At 35.4% G+C, this 20,711-nt stretch overlaps 2 pseudogenes; both read right to left on the bottom strand.

The window, feature by feature from the left end:
* The window catches only part of LOC144256620 (AP-1 complex subunit sigma-3 pseudogene), a 122,367-nt pseudogene that overhangs the window by 36,523 nt on the left and 65,133 nt on the right, over positions 1-20,711 (bottom strand).
* Positions 7,163-7,351, bottom strand: LOC144249576 (small nucleolar RNA U3; annotated as a pseudogene).

Below are 20,711 nucleotides of genomic sequence, written 5' to 3'. Positions count from 1 at the left end.
AGCTACTCTCATTACAAAATAAGTTAAATATGTGAGATTATAGTCCTGTTAATTTGGCCCACTACTGTAATCATTGTAATATGTCCAATAACATCATTTTGTAAACCTTAAACATATACAATAAAGTTCATCCAAAAAACAAATAAAATAAGCCGTGAAATAGCTATTATTCATATATAAAATATTATAAAATTGATTTGACTTGTTATTTCAGCTGAACCAGTTTTTCCAACATAAATTTGTCATGACATCATTGTATATATGCAGGTTAGAGAATGAATCTATTGGTGATTTCTAAAGGAATATTCCACATATTTTTTTCATTAAGGTGGCCCTACAGACAAGAAAAATGCCATTGAACAAAGCAGTCTTGGATAAAGTAAAGGTATTCATAGAAGAGCCATGAGTTGTGTAAGCAAAGGTTAAAAACATTTCACTTATTTGAAATAAAGACTGGGCTGGGGCTGGGGTTGTGGCTCAGTGGTAGAGCACTTGCCTTGCATGTGTGAGGCCCTGGGTTTGATCCTCAGTACCACATTAAAACATAGTAAATAAATAAATATTTTTTAAAAAGACTGGGCAGAGATTCATGTGTACAAGCAAAAGAAGTTCTGATTTACCTGTGCCCAAATCCATAGATAAATATTTCTAGTATTTATTTTTTAATTAAAGTAGTATTTAGCAATTTAGCTTAAAAATTGATTTATGAGTCATTTTTCTGCTATGTGCTTCTAGCCAGTCTTCTTGTCAAATCACCTCTGAAAATCATTCATTTATCAATAGTTAATCCCATGACAAACTCAGCTATCATCCATCTTCTGTTTTCCAAGTCTCTAGAATTACTCATGTTATGTTTTAATTACTTGTGATTATTCTACATGTAATGCAGTTTTTTAGACATCCTCAATAAGTAATAAAACCCAGGCATCAAATGTACAATTTCATAGGTAGCACAATGAGCATTAAAATTGAGTACCACGGGGCTGGTAGAGTGCTCGCCTAGCTGATTCTCAGCACCACATAAAAATAAAGGCATTGTGTTGTGTCTATCTACAAAAAAAAATGTTTTCTCTCTCTCTCTCTCAAAAAAAATTGAGTACCACATGTTTTCTGAAGAAAGTTTTCTGAAGAAAAATCATAAGATCTAGTAAAATCTTTGGGAAAATTTTTAAATTCAATAACAGTAAAAAGATTGAGTGAATAAAAGATGAGAGAGGGAATGATAACACATTGAAGAGTTTTACATTTTGAATCAAATTAGTGTAAGGTAATGCCAAGTTAGGTTTTATTTTGTGCTAAGTTTGCATCTTGTATGTTTTTCTCGCTCTCTCTCTTCCTCCCCCCTTTTCTTATTTTCCTTCCTTCTTTCCTCACCCCTCATTCTCCTTCTTATAATGAGTTTTCTTCAATTTCCTTGGTGTTGGTGAACTTTAATAAGATAGCTTCCTTCTTCCTCCCAATATCCAGATTTTTTTAGTGGTGTTTGTTGATGTTGCTAGTCTTTTTTTTCCCCCGTTTGTTTTAATTTGTTAATCTTGAAACATAGTGGACATCTCCAAAAGTAGACTGTTATGTCAAACTGCCTTGAAGTAGGGTGACAGACTCTTATATTTATTAGTGAGGGTTGATCAGGTCAGCCCTTTCCCATCTACCAAAGGCTTATTCATCTGAGTGCTCACATTCACTTCTACACTTAGACTCCTCTTAGTTTTCTCAATTGCCTATAAGCCTCCCTTTTGGTAAGCACAGAGGTTCTCATTTCTGTATCATTCTATTAATGTATTATGCATGCAAACTAATATTATACAATATAATATTATAAATATAGAGATATTGTGGTGGGAAACATAGATAAGGTCCATGTTCTCAGAGTTCTTTCTTTCTGATGGGAAATTCAGATAACTCAATATCACAAAATTTCTGAAGTACTGTGATTGGGCACAATACAGACATTTAACTCATCCCTGAATAAATTAATGGAAGAATAAGAAGTGATATATAAATTCATAAGACGTAAGTGGTCAGGAGAAACTAAGAGACTGTTCCAAGAAGTTGGGGAGGCCCTTAAATAAAAGAGAATATCACTTTTGAAGAATACATTTGTTAAGAGTAGGAATAAAATACACAAGAGAAGAGTTTAGACAAATACATTAGGAAAGGCTGAGTCTAAGGTTTATTTACTTTTTTTTTGGTCATTTACAAAGAGTTTGTTATTTTAAAGAGACTATGTATGTGTTACCAGAATAATTGAAATGCTTTAAAGAGGTAGGTAGATATAATCTTGCATCAATTGCAATCAATCAATGCCTGTGCCATTGAACTATAGAGACTGGATGAGTTGGCACACCTTATGGAGTCTGTGGTATAAGAAGAAAATAAGTTTTAAGAGAGAGTCCAAAGAGCATCAGCATTTAAAACAGGAAGAAGAGAAATATGAAAGAAAATCTGGGATGGAACAGTCAAAAGGGAAGGAGAAAGAAAGTATGAGGTTTCACAGAGGAGAAGAAAAGAATGTTTTAAGAATAAGCGCTCAGGCTGGGATCGGTGGTGCATATCTATAACCTCTGCAACTTTGGAGGTTGAGGCAGGAGGATTACAAGTTCAAAGCCAGCCTCAGCAACTTAGCAAGGCCCTAAGCAACTTAGTGAGACCCTGTATTGAAATTAAAAATTAAATAAAAGGACTGGGGATGTGGTTAAATGGTTAAATGCCCCTGAGTTCAATCTCCCTGGGATGTACCCCCTAAAAAGGGCCTGGATAATATCCCCATAATAAAATAAGTCCTAAAAGGATTCCATAAGAATAAATTAGTTTTTTAATCTTCCTTAAGAATAAAGCAGTTAGCGAGGTACAAGTACCTCTAGTTAATGTCAACAGTGTAGGAAGTGTAAAACTCACACAGAAACTAGCACACCATTATTCACTCAATAGACACTTAAACTCTTTCTTCTACCACCATGTATGATAGTTTCGATTCTTTCACATCCTCATTAACAAATGTGGTTTGACTCTTTAATTAAAGCATTCTGATTAAAGTTTATCAATATCTCATGGTAGATTCAATTTACATTTCCCTAATGACCAATGATGTTGCCATCTTTATACACACACACTTGACATCCATACTGCTGCTTTAATGAACTATTTAGATATTTTGTTCATTTTATTTTGAGGTCATTCCTTTCTTAGTATTGAGTTTTGAGATTTTATTATACTTTTAGTATATGTTTTATTACATGTACATTTGGTAAATATTTTCTCCCAAACCTATAGACTATCTTTCTATTACTTTAATGATGCCTTTGAAATAATAGAAAATTTACTTTACATAAAAGTCAATGTATTTTTTTAAATATATGGTACATGATGTTGGTATTTATCTAAAAAAAATCTATGCCAAATTTATTAGTGGTAATGTAAAATGGCAAAAATCACTTTGGAAAAACCAATTTGACAATGATTTAGAAATTTAAACATGAGATCCTGTCAATCCACTCATAAATATTTACCTAAGAAAAATGAAAGTATATATCCACACAAATATTTGCTCACATATTTTCACAACTAATTTATTTGTAATTGCCCCAAGCAGGAAATAACCCAAATGTCCATCAAAAGTTAACAAACAAGTTGTAACATCTTCACATAATAGAGTATTACACATCAACCTAAAGGGACAAATCATTAACAAAAGCACCAAGTGGATAAATATCAAAAGTTGTGGAGTGAAAGCAGCTAGAAAACAAGTGAGTATATCGGGCTGGGGTTGTGGCTTAGTGGTAGAGCACTTGCCTAGCATGTGAGAGGCACTGGCTTTGATTCTCAGCACCATATATGAATAAATGAATAAAATAAAAGTCCTTCAACAAATAAAAAATATTTTTAAAAAGTGAGTGTATCTTGTATGGTTTCATTATGTAATATTATATAAAATGCAAACTAATTTAAAGTTACAGAAGATCAGAGGTTTTTTTGGGACAGATGATGAAGTCAAACAGGGATGGATTATAAAGAGGCACAAGGAAATTTGAGGGAATTATAAATATGCTTATTACCTTTACTATTGTAATGATCTCACCAGTGTGTTGATAGGTCAAAAATTGTACACATGTGTTTCAATGTTTGTCACTTAAAACTCAAGAATGCTGTTAAATATTTTATCTGCATTCAGATTTGACAAGTATGCCAATTCAATTTACTAAAGAGAACATACTTCTTGTGATATGATCAAATCATTCACTCAAAAAGCACACATCACCAGTTTCATGATTTCCCTGGGTTCACTTGGGCTAAGAGAACTTTGAGAAGTGATAAGGCAACCTCAGGAATGTTGTGACAAGATGTAAAACATCTACCATCACATCTCACACTCTTCTGAATCATTGCCATTGACAAAATGTGCTTCTCTCTGGGTTCCAAGGATGCTTCTAGGAAACACTCTTTATACACACACACACACACACCTTAATTTTATTTATTTATTTATTTTTTATGTGGTGCTGAGGATCAGACCCAGTACTCCACGCATGCTAGGCAAGTGCTCTACAACTGAGCCACAACCCCAGTCGTAGGAAACACTCTTAAATATACTTTCTTTTATCCTTTTAAAATGTATTTTTCATGGATTTGGAAAATCATTTTTTTCCTGTTTTCTCTTTTCATAAAATTTTCCCTGGAAAGATAAGGTTCTTAAGAGAATTATGTACTGGAAACCCTGAAAAATGCCTTCACATTGGCAACTTCTAAAACATGTTTAAATATTTCACAACTCTTTGGGGTCCTTGGGGCTTCTTAAATATGCTTGTGAAGGAAATTTCATCTTAATTTTCTTCACTTTTAACAATTTTTTATAAACTTAGCACATCTAAAATCATTTTGAAAGGTTTTGTTGCTCCTGCTCCTTTTGCCCTGGTTGTATAATTTGGAAGCAATCGATTAAGAAAGACCATGCTACTTCTTTTAAACTCTTTAAAACTAAGGGAAAAATAAACAACTCTTCCCCTCATCTTAAGACATTGACATGAGAAGCAGAAAGGGGGAATTATGCCTTTGGATGTGTTTTCTCTTCACCAGCCATGCACCAAGACCCAGCAGCCAGGAGAAAGATTTACAGGGGAGACATGAGGTCTACCTTTGCTAGACTGCCAGTGGAGAAGGCTGCACAGTCCTTAGAGAAACCTTTGTGGGCTTTTCTTTAACACAGTGTCCAACATGGTGAGGGTGTAATGGGGAGGGGACAGGATGAACGTATGTTCCTACTTGTCTAGGACAGTCTTATATTTCACCTGTTTTCTGGCATACCTATCAACAGCTGTCCCTTTTATTCTTAAAATTATTCTGGTTTGAGTTATATGATTGTCTCTATCTCCTTCACTGGGCTGGGGTACCCATCCTATGGTAGTCACCTAAGGTTGATTGCTGAAAACTCACAGCTGATCCTTCACAGGAAACGTTGTCCACTGAATCAGAGGCAGCACTACATGAGACACTGTGTTTCACTTCCCCTACCCCATCAGTCCCAAGCAGACCGAGGCTGGGAACTGACTAATGAGAGCGGGATCCAAAAAGCTGACTTCTTTTTATTGTTATATAATGCTCCCATATATAAATACACTACCTTTTATTTATTTATTCATGATTTGAAGCATATTTATGTTGTTTTGACATTTGGGCTATTATGAATTATAAATAATGCTACTATGAACATTCACATAAAAATTATTTTCATGAATATACATTTACGTGGAATAAGTGTGGAATTGCTGGGTCATGTGGTAATCCCATATGATTGAAGAATTGCCAAGATTTTCAAAGTGATGGTATCATTTTATATTCCTACCAGCAACGTATGAAGGTCCCAATTTTTCTACATCCTCTCTAACACTAGCTCTCAGCTATCTTTTTTTCCCTTTCTCTCTCTCTCTCTCTCTCTCTCTCTCTCTCTCTCTCTCTCTCTCTCTTTCTGGACTGAAGATTGAACCCAGGGGCACTTAACCACTGATACACATCCCCAGCCCTTTTTTATGTTTTATTTAGAGACAGCGTCTTGTTGAGTTGCGTAGGAACTCACTAAATTGCTGAGGCTGTCTTTGAACTCACTATCCTCCTGACTCAGCCTCCTGAGCTGCTGGGGTGTCACTGCACCTCGCTTGTTGACTGTCTTAACTATCTGTCTCTAAGTTTAATTTTTTTTATATCTGTAATTGTATATCCATCAGCTCAAAAATTTATAGCTTCATTTTGTTGAGAACACTCAAACTCTTCTCACCTAGCTAAAATATATAATTAAATGCTGTCAACCACTTTTAGCTTACTGTTCTATAGAGTTTTTATGTCTCTGATTTTTGTGTCTTTTCTGTTTTGTTTTTAAATAAGTAGTATAGTTAAAAGTTTGTCAATTTTGTTTATCTTTTCAAAAACCACTTTTTGGTTTTTTGATCTCTTGTATTATTTGAAAAGATTTTGGTCTCAATTTCATTTCTTTCTTTAATAATCTTTATTATTTCTTTCCCATAATTTTGAATTTGGTTTGTTTTTCTTTTCTATTTCCTGAAGTTGCACTGTTAGGTTTTATTATCTAACAATTTTCTACCTTTATGTATGCATTCAGTGCTATAAAATTTCCTCTCAGTACTTCTTTTGCTTAATTATTATATAATTGGGTGTGTTGTTTCCATTTTAACTTGCTTCAAACTTTTTTAAAATTTACCTTCCAATTTTTATCATTGACTTATTGGCTAATCAGATACATGCTTAATTTCTATATATTTGTACAATTTCTACTGTTATTCTTGTTTTTATTTCCAATTTTATTCTGCTGTAGTCAAAGAAGATAGCTATGATATTATTTTGATTTTTAAGAATGTTTTTGAACTTGTTTTGCTGTCATTCCTTATGTGATAAGAATGCGTGTTCTAGTTGGGCATGGTGGCACACACCTGTAATCCTAGTGACTTGGGAGTCTGAGACATGATGATCACAAGTCTTAAAATAAAAACTAAAAGGGGCTGGGAATATAGTTCAGTGGTAAAACTTTACTGGGTTCAATCCCCAGTACTGCCAAAAGAATGTATATCTGTAGCTGTTATATGAAACACCCTGTAAATGTCTGCTAGGACCCGTGGATCAACAGTATTATTATTATTTTACATTTTAAATAGAAACCACTCAGAAAGCATTTTCTTCCTGTAACTCATGCTAAGGAATGAGAAGAATGATCACCAATGTCAAATGGCAGTTGCAACCAAGCAATATCAAGAGCCATCTTCATTCTTAGGAGAGAGTGCTTCTCCTTCTCCTCATGGTTTCTGGTACTTCCCACTAGTTTTGTTTGTTTGTTTGTTTTTTTCTTTATTGATTTTGTTTGATTATTTTGTTATTATCATTTGCATATCTACTCTACCAGTACTTTTTATAATGTATTTATATCTTTATCACAGTAGTTTTACTCTTATTTCTAATTCTGGCCTCTTCTTAAATATTTCTTATATGCCTGATATGATGGAGAAAAATTCTGTCAGTTTTAACTTGTCTGAAAAAGACTATTGCTTTATTGTTTCTGAAACTTAACTTCAATGGATACAGAGTTCATAGCTGAAAGGGTTTTTCTTGGGTGTTTGTTTTTTTTGTTGTTGTTTTGTTTTTGTTTTTTTGTTTTTTTAGTGCTCTGAATATATTATTCCATTCTATCCTGGCCCTCAATTTGAGAGAAATCTGTTATTATTCAATTAACATTTCCTTCTATGTTATTTAATATTTTCCTCTTCCTAAGAATTATTTATCTTTTCATTTTGACAGCTTGATTATACTGTGTCTTGGACAGGACTGCATGAGTTGAGTCTAATTAGGGTTCTTTGAGCTCTATGGGATCTGGTTTCCCCAACTATCCTAGTATTTGAGAATTTTTCTGGTATTATTTTGTTAAATATGCTTTCAATGCCCTTTTCCAACTCTTCTCCCTCCAGAATAGAAGTAATGGAAATATTTGTCATTGAATGTTGTACCATAGCTCCCTTAGATTTTTCATTCATTTCATTCATTTTTTCTTCATTTCCTCTAACTGAATTGATTCAAAAGATCTATTTTCAGCCAGGATGGTAGTGTATGACTGTAATCCCAGCGACCCAGGAGGTGAAAGGAAATCCATCTTTGCTCTGAGGGAAAAAAAAATAATTAGACCAGGTTAGACCAGGTAGAGAGCCCTGGAGCCTCTGAGTGTCTTCTCTCCTCTCCGGAGTGCTGTCTTGGATCTTTGTATTTCACAAGGATCTCACTGCTGCTGTGCAGGGGACTTCCCAGTCACAACAGTTGGACTACAGTTGTTTATACTTTGCGGTGGTACCTTTTAGTAGGGAGGTGAGCAACAGGCAACTCAGTTCAGCCATGTCACTAGTGTCACCCATCTCCCAAATTTTGTTTCACGGACTCTCTTTCTCCTGAGGACGCTTGATCAATAAATTATTTACACAAGAATATCAGGCTGTGTTTCTAGAAAAACTGACTTGGATAGTATTGGAACTGATGGTTCCAGGAGGCAATCTTTACAGATGTGGCTCTAGATCTGGTTAACTCACTGAGTGACAGTGACAGTGCAGGCATTCGTGGCAGGAGAAGTGTTGACAGTCTGTCAAACCCCTGTTGACAGCTGGCCCAGTGACTACACAAACTTTCACTTATGGTGACATAGATAAGACATGGCAGGAAGGGGGTAGATTTCCTTCTTAGGGTCTGTGAGGTTTGAGAGATTTTAAAGACAGTAACTATGTGAACTATTGGAATCAGGTAGCTAGGGCAAAATGCCATTTTTGCATTAAAGGAAGGAAATAACAGGCTCAGCTCTGTTAATGATGAATTTAAAGTAAAGTGTAAAAGATGAGAATATAGGTGGTGGTAATTGAGGGATCATCATCTCTTGAAGCCAGACAGAAGACAGAGCTAGAAATGAAACACAGTACTTGATCATAAAAGTGTAAAAAATATTCTCAGATTACTCATGTTTCCCATGCCAATCACAGCTTGACAAGGAAAAGGTATGCTTCGGATACTTGAAGTGAAGGGTATCTGGCCTGGGTGCACTTGAAAACCTTCAATGCCTGCTCCCCTGAACTCACTGTGGCTGCAAAAGGGTTCATTTCCCTTGTTTGAAGGTAAGGCATCCCTTATAGACTGCAGAGTCCTCCAAACCAACTTATAAAGTGCCTTATAAGACAACGATTTTTTTCAGCATAAGTGCTCACATACTCTCATGACCACCAGATCCATAGCTAGAGTGAAATCTCAGGACCACCTGAAGTGCTGAGATTTTGTTAAGAAGGGGGAGAACTGAAACCCAACATTCCAGAATCTTGCTACCATGGACGGGCAAGAAACTCAGTGGTCAACATATTATATCTGTAGCTGTGATTTTGGAAGTATAAGCTGAGGCATGTTTAAATAAAGAAAATTCAAAGTCCCATAAGGTTAGTAATATTTTGTACTTTCTTTAATATACTGTTTAGTTTTAATCTCAAATACAGATACTTTGGCAGATTCTAATCATTAAAATATATTAAAGTTCCAACTCAATTTATAATCTTATCAAATAAATTAGTACTTGAACATCACCTGTTTTATAACTTTTATAATTTATTAAATTTTTATCAATGCCTATTAAAAATAAAACTTAAAGCAAATTTAATTACATTAAATGACACTTCATTTCTCAGTGTATTGTCTCAATATTCTGTTTTTTAATATTCTGAAATTATTTTAATTATAAGGGATTTGAAGAAATTTTAGTTTATAATACATAATTGATCTGAGATCCTAAAACCTAGAACCAATTAAGCAACTTCTTTTCCTGGAATTGAGTCTCATATTTTCAATAAGATACCTGAAGGTAATAACTATATAATCTGATTTTCACAAACTATCTGAGGGAGGAAGTAATTTAATATGTTTTTAATTTGATTCCCAAAGCATTTCTGTTAAATTTTAAGCATATTGTCATTTTGTCTCCATTTATATTTCTCCAATGTCACATTAGCTGATAATCCTTTTTTTTTTTTTTGAGATTGAACCCAGAAGTGCTGCTTTACCACTGAGCTACATCCTCAGCTCTTTTTCATTTTTTTATTTTGAGATAAGCTCTTGTTCAGCTGCCAAGACTGGCCTTGAATTTGTGACTCTCCTGCCCCAGCCTTCACATGACTGAAATTATAGAAGTGTGCTACCAGGTTGATGATTATTTTATAGATAAAAAAGAATAAAAATATCTCTTGATTAAAACATCCCCTTTAGCTAGAAAGTCCAGGTATAAGAAAGAATGGGTAACATGTGTGCAAGCAGATACATTAATGCATAGAGTCAAGGAAAGAGAGCTAGCATGGGCCTCCTATTAGGCACTCATCACTAGAAGATGCACCTTTAAAACATTAATAGCCTTGAGGACCTCTGAGTCATTACTTCATACCAGCACGTTTCTGCTGTAGTCCTTTCCTGAGACCTCAGCGCAGTGAGAGTGGGTGTATCAGCTGCAAAGAGACCAACCCCTCTGCACTCTGTATTGCTTTCTTAGTTTTAATTAAATAAATCATCTCATGTAGACTGTTGGATCCAGATATATACTGACTCATTGATTGCTGTATAAGATCTATGTCAGTACATTTGGGATCCTTGACTCAAAAATTTAGGTTAGCAGATCTTTGCTTTTTAAAAAACATTGCTGGTAATATTGAAATGCTCTCAAAAATCACCAGTAGTTTAGTAAGCTTTTTAAAACTATGACAAATGCCCAAGATAACCAACTTACAAAGAGCTAAAGTTCATTATAGTTCTGTTTTCCAGGGATTTTTTTAAAGTATTTCACAAAAATGTGTCAATCTAATATCCAATTACCTCCAAATACTCTAATGTATATTTCTTATAAAGACCTTCTTTCACATAATTATAATACAATCACCAACACAAGGAATTAACACTGGTATTTTTCTGTGACATGAACCTTAATGCCATCTGAGTTAACTCAATTGACTAAATATTGTCTTTAATACTGAATGGTTCCAGATAAGGATCATCTGCTGTATTTTATTTTCAAATATCTCTAATCTCTATGAAACTTTCAAAGACGCAGTTGTATAATCTATAAAATTATCTGATGTTTCCTCCTGATTAAATTCAGGTTATGGATCTTTTAGAGGAATATCTCAGAAGTGATGTAATGTTCTGTTTATTGCATTCTATTAGGTGGTACATGATCCATTTTTAATCTGATTTTTTATTTAATTTGATCCCTTCTCCACTGTAATATTAATGTTTCTCTTTTATAATTAGTGAGAATATTGCAGGAAGGTACTTTTAACTATAAGTTTCTCATAAAACTCTCAATTCATTACCCTATTTATCCATCTATTGAACTCATGAATTCGCATTTTATCTGATGGGACACAAGGCTTAACTATCATTATTTATCTTATTTTATTTTATTTTTATTTATATATGACAGCAGAATGCTTTGTTCAATGGAAGACACTTCAAGCTTACTCTGTGAACTCTAGGTGTATCACTATCATTCTTGAGAAAGTTTTTGCTTTTGGAAGAAAGTAGTATTCCAGATTTATCTTGTATTCTCCTTGAACTCAGCTATTTTGGGGGGAACCCCAGTTGCTTCAACTGGAGAGAAATAACTGCCACAATCTGGCTGGGCAAAATAACGGGAGGGCGGAGGGGGGGTGACAAGCAACTTGTGAAGGTTGATACAGCAGGAGCCGCTTCTCTGCAGAGGTATATATACTTAACTAATTAACCACAGCTTAATTAACATAAACTAGATACAGCAGTCAACCAATAAGGAATCCTCATCATCTTAATAATTACACACAGCTTAACTTAATTGACATAATCTAGACACAGCAGTCAGTCATTAAGGAATCTCCATCATCTTAATGGCTCAATGGCATTACTTCTCAAACCACTCCTCTTGGCAAAGTGCCAGGCGCCATCTTGACTTGTCTCTGGCCCTCAACAATAACTGGAAGCAAAGGTCTGTGTGATAGGTATATTCATTGTTATTAGGCTATAACTTTGCTTGCAGATTCTCTTGGACAGAACTAGAATGTGAGTGTGTATGTATGTGTTTGTGTGTAAATTCTTATTATGGTTTCTCTAATGGTCTTGAGGTCTCTCTCTAAGTGGCCACAATCAGAATAGCACTGACTGGGGGGGACAATTTAAGTTTGAGTGTTTCAGTGAGGTGAGACAAATGAGAGAAACCAAAATATGTGAAACCGTAAAAACTTCATGCATCCTAGTACTGACAAGTGGCTGAAAGAAGTCTGGGAGATGCAAGAAGCTCAAGGTGTGTGTGTGTGTGTGTGTGTGTGTGTGTGTGTGTGTGTGTGTGTTTTGAAGACAGGATTGTGATTTTTCCTTTATTAAGGTCTCTCTTGAGTTTTTCCATGGGGGTCATGTGTTGTATAACTTAAAGAAAACTCGTGCAATGCTCCTGTGCTCAGCCTGTATGAAGTGTTGTTTTTTGAGTTTTTGAGATGAGAAATAAGTGGGCTATATCACAAACAACCACACAGGGTCAGGGGTGTTTTAACTAGGTCAAACTCACAGTGTTGCTTTCAGTCAAAACAACTTACATCAGGTCTAAAAATGAATGCCATGTTAATCAAATTTATGAAAATATACACACATAATGACATCTAAATATAGCCACAGATATTGAAAACCACACAGTTCATACTGCTATCTCCAATGCTAATCCAAACTGCAGGACTCATTCTACTTTTGTCCCATTCTGTATTTGTAACACCCTTCTCTGGCAGCATGAATCTGGTCTCCTTATCTTAAATACATCTAATTTTCAGCACTCCAGTTTGTAGTAAATTCCCCCTATATGTGCTAACACCTCATCCCCCAATCACACTGCTCTGGCTTAGATTTCTCATGCAGTCCACAACCCTCCCCAGCGGGCACCCTCACTTGGTTTCTCACTCCTTCTCAACTCTGACTAGTTTCCATGTGGTGACCCTCTTCACACTGGTCTGCCCCAGAGGACATCTCCTTAGCAGAACTGTCCTCGGACACTCACAGCCACATGTGGTCAGCTCCCTACCTATCTGGGCTCTGTCATCCCACATCAAAGCTCTTCCTATACATGGTCAGGCAACCTCATCATTCCACCTGGACTCCAAAGTTAATGGCAAGCTGCTCTTTTGCAAATGCACCTCCTTGCCCTGATCAGGGTCTAAAAACCTGAGCTCAGCCACTCTTCCTAGTGGGCAATTTCCTTCCAATTCCATTTAGACTCTGGCTCCCCACACCAGGGATTTGCACCCCTTGTTGCTTTTCTCTTTCTGCTTCACTCTGATGCCCTGTGGTACCCCTCACCCCACGGCTGCCCTCCCTGCCCAGCCTGGATTCCAGCAGATTCCAGCACCCCTTAACAGTTCATGCTCACACCTCCGTGCCTACCTTCTTTAGCACATCCTCAGAGCATTAGGACTCAAAGCCCCAATTCAAGAAGAAAAGGAGAAGAGAAAGAAAAAGGAAGAAGAATAAATGTTTTTGTAACTTGAGCAAAAAAGATCAAAAACATTCCATTTCCTGTTGTTTCTCTTTTTCGGACCAAAGTGTCACTTCCAATTTGTATTGGAGTGTTTTATGCCAGAGAGAACTTTGCTTTCCATGCCAATAATCTCAACACCAGCCTCTCTAACATGCATTCTTTCATGGAAGACATGACACATTCGTGACTTGACACTCTGGGTATTTATAAATGCTATTTTTATTTAATCCTTACCAGTCTAATGACTTACTGTCTCAGCATGATGTGCTCTGATCTCCAAACTCTTATTTAGAAGTAGAACCCCTCCCAGAGTGAGTTGATAATATCTATTGTTACTTACTCATTTCATTTACTCATGATATTTTTATATCATAGGGCAACAATACTTTTTAAAGTAAAAAATCTAGCCAAACAACCAGTGAATATGATTTTAATTTTAAAAAAGTCTTTAATTTCCATTGGACTAGTTAAAGCAATTATTACTTGGCTTTATTGACTTACATCCTTTTAGTAACAAAATGCTTAGATTTATTTTAAAAATTAAGGGATAATGTAAATTCAACACAAAAAATGAGACTTGCAATAATCCTGATAATGGTTTTTCACTAAATGTGTTCGCATAATTGTTGTGAAAAATATGTATGTAATAATATAAAAGTTCATATTACTCATTTTGATGGTGTTTAAATATGTATTTGGGATTGTGATATTGGCACATGTTCTAATTAATCTAATATTTATTCATGTCAGAAATAACAAAGACAGTTCATGCTAGACAGTTTCCCATTATCTGATATAATCACACTTTCAATAAAGCAGAACCCTAATGAGATAAATTAAATATATATATAAATAGATATGCTGCTTTAAACAGGATAGGATTAGCTAAATGCACATTATCATTTTAAGGAAAGGCAGCCTTTGTTGGTTTATTTTGCTGGAAGGGAAAAGAATTCCTTTCTTACTAACTTTTAGTCAAAATTAGTCCAGTGATTGGCTGAGTTCCGGTGACTGAAACAAAACAGATTCCCAGCTATTTGAAGTATATCTGGTGACAAAATTAATAAGATTTCCTTTATGAGATGCAGGTGTTCTATGGGAATATCAGAGAAGAAAGGAGCTGAACTTTGGGACACATTCTCTGTGTGAAGCACTATGACAGCTTATATGTCATTCACTTCTCAAGCAGTTCTGAAGGTTGTCACTCATCTCGAATAAACAGCAAATTAAAAGAGAAGTTAAAGGGCCTCTCATTGTATGTTGTGATAAGGTACACTGCCTAGGGCATGCAGAGAAAATGGTGAAAATATTAACGTCTGGAGCTAGGCAATAAAGGATTCTGGAAAAACATAATGTGTGTTCCTCAACTTTCACAATATCATCTTCCTTTCCACGTTTTTTATGATACAAGAATGCTTGTCTTAGAGCTTCATGAATTTTAAGCAAAACCAAAATCAGTAACTACATTTCTACTTAAGTTTGCATATACTCTCAAGCTAAAATGAAAGCTAGTTTAAATATGCATATATTAAAGATTAAGTTTCATGAGTACTTTTTTTTTTTCCTATTTGGGAATAAGTGTTGTATAATACTATTGCACAAAATGAGAATTTTTTTGAATTATTTCTAAGAAGCAAATCAAAATGAACTCCAGATTATATACCTTTATAAGCAGGAATAATACTACATAATTAAACAACTCAAAGGAACACTTTTTCAATTTATTCCTTTTATTGGTATCATTGTCTTGATAGTAATGAAAAAAAATTATTTTAACTCTCTTTTGAAAAGTAACTTTCTGGAAATAAAAAAGGATTGAAATACAAGATGAACAAATATATAAAAATAGTAAGTTTGTCAAATACTCATAAAAGATTGATTCTTCTAGAATCACTTATGGGTACCAAACATTCTTGATGGCATGATTAGTAATGTTGACATTTCTTTTTACCTCTGACTTCACTATAGGTCATCCAGAGCATTACAAGTAGTTCCATTTTTATTTAACCTTTCAATATTATATTCATCATGGTATGTTCACCTTAATTTTTACTTTGTTGCATTAAAATATGATTTATCTTGATTGTTGAGACAACTTTAGTTTATATGACCTCTCTTCTTCCTCTTGTGTAGGTCACCAGTGCTGGGTTGTGTCTCTGATGATCATCATGCTTGCCTTGAAGCACTTGCTCAGCTATCATTGATGACAACCTTCCTCTTCCCCTGCAGGCATTTGAATTGCGGTCCTTTGCTGTTCACTGAATTCAGGAAAGTAACCCATACCACAGCATCACCAGTTAGACAGTGCTCATGATTGATCTCATAGTTTCTTTGTTCTATGTGCTATCAATGATATCTTTATTAGGTAAACAGTAACATTTGTTATATGTTTGTCTGCTTCTAATTACGAGAATGTACATATCTAATGTGCAAGCGAAATCTGGTGATGAATTTCCATGGAAATCCAAAGTACACAAACATAACCTGTGACCTTTTTGCAGTTAGATACCTAACAGTTGAAGATAATTCTGTCAGGGATTTGATAGATTTGCTCCTTGGAGTTCTTAATGACTGATTTTTGTGACAATTTTAGGAGAAAAAATTGAACATACGAATAAGAAACTGAAAAATAATAGATGACCAGTACTTCCTTAACTCTTTCTCCATTAGTTACTTGTTCTTTCATATTTTTACCTTGAAATAGCCTTGCTGTTAGATTAATGATTTTAGAAGTAGTGACATGGAAATATGATAATTTAAAAAAATGTGAGAAGTTATGTTTCTCCCCTTCTTATTTTGTTGCATCTGACGCCCTCATCTTTGCTCCTTCTTAGAATTGGTTAATATGGCTTGTGGCAGCCACAGATAAGTAGGTAGTTATGTCTTTCACAGAAATTAGAAAAGGGAATGTTTAAAGTGGGAATGAGGTCAAAGGTAGTAGAAATTTTAACTTTTTAAATGATTCTTTCCATGTGAATTTCATCAATAAAGGGGTTGAGATGTAGGCTATTTTTAGCTTGTGATAATTTATAAGAAGGATTTGAAATGATTCTTAGCCTTAAACACAGTTAAAAAAACCTAATTCCTCAGTAATGCAATGGGTTAAGTCACACAGGACATCTTGACAATAAAATGAACTCTGCTTTCAAAATTGTTTTAAATCCAACTTGAAGATGCATTGTATCACTTACTAACCAATATAGGAAATGGTACATATTTCCAGTGGTTGCAAATACATTGTTGTACTTTAAACCACATATTCAAATTTTTACCTTTTTAATACAAACATAGAAATTATTCCTAGAGATTGACTGTTGTTTAGAATACATATCCACACCTTGCATTTTTTCTCTCTCATCTCTGTGAACTGCAAATACTCCTACAGTTGCCTCTGACAAGTCTTCCAGTTTTATTCCTAGATTATGTGAGTTTTTTCTGAAATTTAATTCATACAAATGTTACACTTTGTTCATCATTTCCTTTTTGTATACAGGCGTTGTTTTCATTGCTTCTGGTTACTTCACATTATTGATTTTCCTTTCACCTCATTGGTTAAATTGTTGCTTTATTTTATGGGTTCCTGTGCTCTCCTCTCACATATTGGTGTTACTCAGAATTCTGTCTTAGGTTCTTCTCTCCTCCCCTCTTTTCCCCTTCACCCTCCTGATTTCCCAACTCTATCCACATTGCTGGACAATCCTATTCTAGTAGGCTATGTGCTCAAAACTGCCTAATCTATATCCTATTACAATATCCTATTCAGATCTGTCTTCCTGGATCCATCTGTCTCCAACTGCATACAGACATCTCCTCTTGGGTGTGCTAACAGGCCAACATTGAATCCAATTATGCTCTTCCTCCAGGTTAGCAAAAGTCACAATTTATATCCCCACTGACAGCCTGAATCTGTCCCTTAAATCTTTTGTATAATCCTGAGGGTCTCCTTCCATTACCATGCAATTTCCCTTCTCTCTCGCTTTCCCTCCCACCTCTCATCCCTGTTTAATGTTAATCTTCTTCTCATGCTCTTCGTCCCTACTCTGTTCTTAGTTACTCTCCTTATATCAAAGAAGACATTTGGCATTTGTTTTTTAGGGATTGGCTAAAGCTGGGAATGGAACCACCATTTGACCCAGCTATTCCTCTTCTGGGTCTATTCCCTAAAGACCTAAAAAGAGCATGCTACAGGGACACTGCTACATCGATGTTCATAGCAGCACAATTCACAATAGCAAGACTGTGGAACCAACCTAGATGCCCTTCAAAAGATGAATGGATAAAAAAAAATGTGGCATTTATACACAATGGAGTATTATTCTGCATTAAAAAATGACAAAATCATAGAATTTGGAGGGAAATGGATGGCATTAGAGCAGATTATGCTAAGTGAACCTTAAATCATTCTTTAAAAATCTGTCCAATGTGCCTCTTTAACAGCTCCCCCAATGTTTTCTTTTTCTTAATTACTAGACCACTGCTACCCTAGTTTTGTCTCCACTCTTTCTCAGATTACCAGAACAGTCATCTAATGCCAGCCTCCCTGCCTTGAGTCTTGCACTCTCCAAACACATCACCTACATAATGCTTCTCCAGGGTTCTCATGAAAGCCTTCTTGAGCTTATCTCTTCTCACCTCTACCTTTACCCAACTATCCACCCAGGATCTCCCTATCTTAATTGTCAAAACTGCAGTCAAGCCTGTTCTTCCTCTTCACTTCCTCTAGCACTGGGACCACACCATTCTCTTCTCTGCAACACCCTCTCCATCTATCTTCCCTGGGATAATCTCTGCTTGTTCTGTAGATTCAGTTTCAAAGTCCTACTTTCTAGAGAGAGCCCCTTTCTAGAGAGAAGCTGGCCTACCTCTCTGTACCCATAACACTTTGTGCTCACCCTGTTATTGCATTGATTGTATTTTATTCCTTGTCTGTTTCCCACCAGGAGACCTTAGGTAAGAAACATTCAGGCAGTACTTCTTAATAAAAAGGTAAATTCCTGCCCAACTGCTAATGGAAAATATTTGGAAGTGATAGTTCCCATCATCTCAGTTGGGGGCTCAGGAGATTGAGTTTGTTTCCAGTGAAAGTGAGACCTGTTAGTGTTCAGCAGTGGGTGGGGACAGCTCACATATTGTGTTACATCCTTTAGTACTTTTAAAAAAAAATTTTACTACTCCATGAGAGTTTTGAAATAGTTGTTTGGTTTTATCATTCTTTTAAGATCTTTATGGTGCAGCACTTTAGATCTACCAGATATTCCATCAGAGGTTAGGCTCCAGAATCAGAAGTAGATTCCAGACTCAGAGATTACCATTCCATGAGACTACAGTGATAAAATGACTACAGGATTGTGACCAGCAAGAGATACTGATTAAAACTGAGAAATACAGTTCAAGTGATGATTTAATAATTAAATAAGTATGTTACAAAGCAAAGAAGTTGAAGTTTGTATATTGGAAAAAATGGGGAAACAATAATGGTAGAGTTAAATTGCATACATTAGTTTTAATTCATGACTTTAAATATCTTCCCAAAGTTATGAATAAAATGGCTCAATAGGGGTGTCATCTTGACCACTGGTAATCATTTGGAGCAATTACACATGGATCCATTGATCCACATATTTGATGTCTAATACTATTCTCTTTTTACAGGAACCAAATATCTTTGGAAAATAATTGATTCAATGTGGTAAGACCCAATATGAGTTTGAAAATCTTGTTTTTGCCACATTTTAAGAGTGATTTCAGAAATATCAGAGTACAAAAATGCAGTGTAGTCAGTTGAAAGCATTCTTTGGTCAACTTGTGATGGTTTAAGTTCCAAAATAGATAATTATAGTTGAGAAGAAAGTTGAGATTGTGATATGAATCATAATCATGCTTAAAGGGGAAAAGCTAATAGAGTACTTGGCAGGGTTGTAAAGAAGGGCAATTATGTGTTTAACCTAAAGCTTATTTTAAATAAGAAGGGAAGTAATTGGATTTATATGTATCTTTTCTTTTATATATACCAATTAATAAAATTGAACCTCTCGATTTATAAATAATAGGTTCAGAAAGGTTTCATTCGACAGATACTCTATTAAATGGCTATAGAATTTCTGGGAATGACAGGTATTTAAAGTTGTGATTTTTCCCCATTAATATTCTCATGAGTTCCTCCAAGGCTCACAATGAGAACAGTGAGGTATTTTTCTATAACACCAATTGCACATTATTCTACAGGAACTACTTTCCTTACCTTCCATCATGCTCTTCAGGTTGTCCAACAGAGATTCTCTTTTGGGGTCCAGTTATCACTCCAGGTGTCCTCATGGGGAACACCTAAAACAAAGCCAGGCTTTGATTATCTCTAGCCCACACCTGACTCTTGGGACACAATCACCCATCTTCTGCCTTGAAAGGTGAGGAGCACTGACTGCCCAGTGTAATACCTCCCCTTTGTTTCTGTTACTACAGCATCCAGCCAGCTTGTTACTCTTTTTCAAGTTTCCTGACAGATGTTAAGAGTGAACCACAGTGTCACCAAGCTGTGGATAGCACAAAGCAAGTTCTCTAATAAATACCATTGAAGCATCTCCTTCCTGATTTGTGGAGAAGAGAAAGCACTCTTGATCTCCTTTCTGCTGCATTAAATGGGACATGGAACTCAGTTGTCTCTAACTCTTTTCACCCGACTCAGCAATCCTTTTACCGTCCTTGGTCTCTAAATGATTTTTATAACCTCAATCTTGCCAAGTTCCACGATTTCTTCTCTGTCTATTCTTCTTGAAATTCCTGAATTGTAGTCTGTCTCCCAACTCATTTTGATATCTAAAATACATTGCCATAGGTCTTAGAAATAATTTCATTTGACTTCCCAGTGGGCATCAATGTTCCACATAATTCTAGTACACATTATAATATGGGAGACTATCTAGAGTATGGGTGTAGCAATGCTGACCAAAAGAACTTCCAAAATATGATGTCATAGAAGGGCATTGGGACCCCAAACTCATGAACACTCTCTTTTGCAGGTTTGTATGACTGTAATCTTTCTATGTAACTCTGAGTTGATTGGTTAGTGACCCAAATCTCACACTCTTGACTTGGCAGTAAAATCGTGTGTGTTGGAGACTGGAGGAAATGTCACAGAATTACAATAACCCTGGATAGTACT

This window comes from Urocitellus parryii, chromosome 1 (assembly GCF_045843805.1).
Source record: "Urocitellus parryii isolate mUroPar1 chromosome 1, mUroPar1.hap1, whole genome shotgun sequence".
NCBI lineage: Eukaryota > Metazoa > Chordata > Mammalia > Rodentia > Sciuridae > Urocitellus > Urocitellus parryii.
Note: the sequence above shows the minus strand (reverse complement) of the source record. Positions and strands in the feature narration are given on the sequence as shown.